Source organism: Oratosquilla oratoria, chromosome 11 (assembly GCF_046742065.1).
Source record: "Oratosquilla oratoria isolate Oo_2021 chromosome 11, ASM4674206v1, whole genome shotgun sequence".
Classification (NCBI taxonomy): Eukaryota; Metazoa; Arthropoda; class Malacostraca; order Stomatopoda; family Squillidae; genus Oratosquilla; species Oratosquilla oratoria.
Window position 1 is genome coordinate 9,485,784 of NC_134787.1, and position 5,000 is coordinate 9,490,783.

The window sequence follows — 5,000 nt, forward strand, 5'->3', positions numbered from 1 at the left end:
ATCATTATCACTAACAATATCAATATATTTTCGTTAACCTCAGCTAACTTTATTCAAATGAGGAATGGAGCCAGTAGTGCAGTAACTCGGTAAGGTCACTTCACCCGGCAGAGGTTCCTCTAACCTGAACTAGATTGTCTGGGGTCAGTCCGAGAAAACAACTTTCGAGGTTCAAATTTTCCTTGTGATATGGTCAGTCGAGACATGTTGATCAAGGTGCCAAAGAAAATATGCATAAGTCATCATGTCTACAAGGGTAAACTTTCAACATTGTGTCAGCTACACACACACACACTCACGCATGCACACACACACACACACACACACACACACACACACACACACACACACACACACACACACACACACACACACACACACACACACACACACACACACACACACACACACACACACACACACACACACACACACACACACACACACACACACACACACACACACATACACACACACACGCATTTGTAGATTTGTTGTAGTCTACATTGGCTTTGGAGGCGTTAAGACAAACGAAGTTGTAGTTTCTTTTCTTCAAAGTCTCCGTCAAGACTGTGCAACATCTTAAATCATTCCACGAGGAAGACAATGGTGGTTGGCAGTGGTGCTATTTACATATGCATTTACATGGTGGTTGCTGCCACAGGGAATATATATATATATATATATATATATATATATATATATATATATACATATATATATTATATTGATAAGTATTTTAGACAAATTATTTGGATGATGGAGAACATAAACACAGGGGAAGGCTCGGAACCCTATACACTCTAACGTTTCGTTCGCGTAGAACTTCTTCAGAGAGTGTATGTAGAACTGCAATTGAAGTTTATGTACTAAATCTAATTATCTTTTCGGACACTTGGGAAAGGTCGTTTTTCTGGCGTGTTTTAGAATTAAAATACTAGTTTCTTTAGCTAAATTGATAAACCCTCCTCGATGATTCGATGAATTATTAGTTGAAATATATGCTGACTCAACAATTCTTCTAGTGAATTTATCAAAACCTTTATGTAGCACTTCAGCTTCTCTCCAGTTTGGTAAATGATCGAATTTTTCCGCATGAACTACTAAAGAATTAGATGTCCTATGTGCTTTTATGTCGTTTTTATGTTCATAATTTTTTTTTTTTTCTTTTCTAATCCTCTTGACGATTCGCCAAAATAAGCCATTGAGCAACTATTGCACGCGATTTTGTATACGACGCTGTTTTCGGAATTGGTTCTCTTTTCAGAAGTCTTTATTAAATCACCTATCCTCTTGTTAGTTATTTTAGCTATGTTTATAACTGATTTTGTTAAATATTTGTCTATTATTGGTGACGTTTCTGAGCCAGGTACTGATATAAAATTTGTATTATTTTTATCATTTCTTTCTTTCCGCGATTGTAAATATTTATTGTTTTTCTTTTTGTTCTTTTCAACATTCCCTCTGGATATCCAAGTTTGTCAAAGGTTTTCATAATGTAATCAAATTCGCCTTCTAGGTATTCATTACTACAGATTCGTAGTGCCCTGAGAAAAAATCCTATTACTATACCACTCTTTGTCCTATCATCATGTGCGGAGAAGTAATGTACTAAATCCTCTTTGTTTGTTTCCTTTCTGTATACTGAGAAAGTTACAGTTTTTCCCACTCGTCGTATTAACGTATCTAGGAAGGGCAATTGTCCGTTTTGTTCCTCTTCTACGGTGAACTGAATATCGCTGTTGACCGCGTTAAGCATTCTCACTTTATTATTTACATTGGTGTTTTCGGGGATGATTGCGAGGACGTCGTCTACATATCTAAACCAGTATGATCCCCTACCATTGATTCTGATAAAGTTTTCTTTTTCTAATAACTCCATATATAGACAGGCCATCACTGCACTTAAAGGACTACCCATAGCGAGACCTCTATGTTGTTCATAATCGTCACCACTAAAAGTAAACGCACCGAAATTTACGCATAAATCTATCAATTCTATATAATCTTGTTTTCTTATGGGTAGGTCAGTATCGTTCATATATTTTATTACTCTCTTTACTGCTTCTAACGCACCGTTAGTGGAAATATTTGTATATAACGCCTTGACATCATAGCTTACTAACTTTTTCCCCGTGAAATCTAAATCTTTTATTCTTGTCAAAAGATCGTTAGAATTTTTCAAATGTGTATTGCTGATCGATCCCATTGCCTGTGATAGCGGTTTGGCTAGACATTTCGCTAGTCTGTGGGGTGCACTGCCAACCCCTGAAGTTATGGGTCTGTGAATTTTTGGAATACCGCGCATTCTGGGAGGATTGGGGTATTCCTGTAGAAGTCCCATTAATTTCTTTCCTTTTTCAGTTTTATTAAGAATATTTCTGGCATGTTTTTTGAATTTATCTGCTTCATTCGTTACGAAACCTATATGTTTTTTGCGATAAGTATTGTCGTCATCTAAGATCTTTTGACAAGAATAAAAGATTTAGATTTCACGGGGAAAAAGTTAGTAAGCTATGATGTCAAGGCGTTATATACAAATATTTCCACTAACGGTGGAACAAAACGGACAATTGCCCTTCCTAGATACGTTAATACGACGAGTGGGAAAAACTGTAACTTTCTCAGTATACAGAAAGGAAACAAACAAAGAGGATTTAGTACATTACTTCTCCGCACATGATGATAGGACAAAGAGTGGTATAGTAATAGGATTTTTTCTCAGGGCACTACGAATCTGTAGTAATGAATACCTAGAAGGCGAATTTGATTACATTATGAAAACCTTTGACAAACTTGGATATCCAGAGGGAATGTTGAAAAGAACAAAAAGAAAAGCAATAAATATTTACAATCGCGGAAAGAAAGAAAGAAATGATAAAAATAATACAAATTTTATATCAGTACCTGGCTCAGAAACGTCACCAATAATAGACAAATATTTAACAAAATCAGGTATAAACATAGCTAAAATAACTAACAAGAGGATAGGTGATTTAATAAAGACTTCTGAAAAGAGAACCAATTCCGAAAACAGCGTCGTATACAAAATCCCGTGCAATAGTTGCTCAATGGCTTATTTTGGCGAATCGTCAAGAGGATTAGAAAAAAAAAAATTATGAACATAAAAACGACATAAAAGCACATAGGACATCTAATTCTTTAGTAGTTCATGCGGAAAAATTTGATCATTTACCAAACTGGAGAGAAGCTGAAGTGCTACATAAAGGTTTTGATAAATTCACTAGAAGAATTGTTGAGTCAGCATATATTTCAACTAATAATTCATCGAATCATCGAGGAGGGTTTATCAATTTAGCTAAAGAAACTAGTATTTTAATTCTAAAACACGCCAGAAAAACGACCTTTCCCAAGTGTCCGAAAAGATAATTAGATTTAGTACATAAACTTCAATTGCAGTTCTACATACACTCTCTGAAGAAGTTCTACGCGAACGAAACGTTAGAGTGTATAGGGTTCCGAGCCTTCCCCTGTGTTTATGTTCTCCATCATCCAAATACATATATATATATATATATATATATATATATATATATATATATATATATATATACATATATATATATACATATATATATATATTCCTAAACAGAAATGTAGTAGCACATTTGTAAATAACACACAGGAAATCCACAGTCGGAGAAAATAAATATATATAAATATATATATATATATTTATAATCTATTCCCTACTATCTACTGCTTACTCTACTTCTATAATGCACAATAGATGAACTGAGTATGGACACTCAGTATTCATGTATAGTTTATATATCTATACAGGCATAGAACATATATTGAAAATTATATTGGTTGTATGACGACTTGCAGTTGGCAATGTCGTACGCAAATGTCCTTCCGCACTCGAACGAATGACCCAGGTGAGGTTTGACACAATAGGCGGTCCCCCGGGAGTTTTCTGGTGAGGTCATGATCTGGCATCTTATAGCCTAATGCATGCGTGTGCGCGTGTGCACACTGGACATCTAAGGTATTGAACATTCCCTTCAATCATCATCAATCACCAGCTAATGTGTCACTTTTTTTCTATTCTGGATGTTAGAATGGATATTTAACCTTTGTCGTCTGTGATGTTCCTTCGTGTTATCTCTAATTCGACCTCAGAGAGAAAATTGTGTACAGGAATGTTCTTGCCGTTAGAGGTAATGTGGTCTCATCCTTGACTACGGCTATAAGATTTTGTGTTGTCATGGTGTTTTGGTTAGCAAGTGAATTTTCCAAAAAGTTGTTAGCAGAAGGAGGGGACATGTCTGGTGCAATGGAAGTGAGCGTAGAGCGGCTGCGTGTACAGGGTCGGTTTGTCGAGTCAGAAATATATTTGGACACGTTCATGGATTTAACTGATAAAGAATACAGAATGCCTCCTAGGTGTTATCAATAACGGAAAAATATCTACTTACCTAGGATGATTTTGTTACACTCCTATGGGCAATAGTCATCTGCCATTCTGTTGAAATTGGAGGATGATTTTTACTCAAAGTAGAATGCTGATTACTTTTAACTTGTGCTATCTTTCCTTTCTACGGCACTTCTTGAATATCTCAACACCTCACTAACTTTCCTGCTATGGCGCGATATTGTCCACAAGGACAGAATCAAGGATTATCAACGACGAAATACTCGTCCAATACTGCACAAATTTTAAGATTCAGTGAGATAAGTACTTGATCAATAACTAAAAGAAATCTTAGTTGATAAGTTAAAATTTCAATGCCTTTATTCATTGATTTTCGTCTTTTACATTTTAATCAATAAAAGTTTTAACTTATTCGTTTATTGATACCTTTATTTCGTTTATTTCTTGTTTGTTTGTTCAAGCATTCAACTCTGGCATGAAACCCACCTTAAAGTTGGTGTCAATGGACCAAGGACCTTTACAGACCGACATTTGGCCCTCAGCTCAAGAAAACATATATTAGTATTTGCTTCAGCAAAGGTCATACAGTTCACCACGGTAA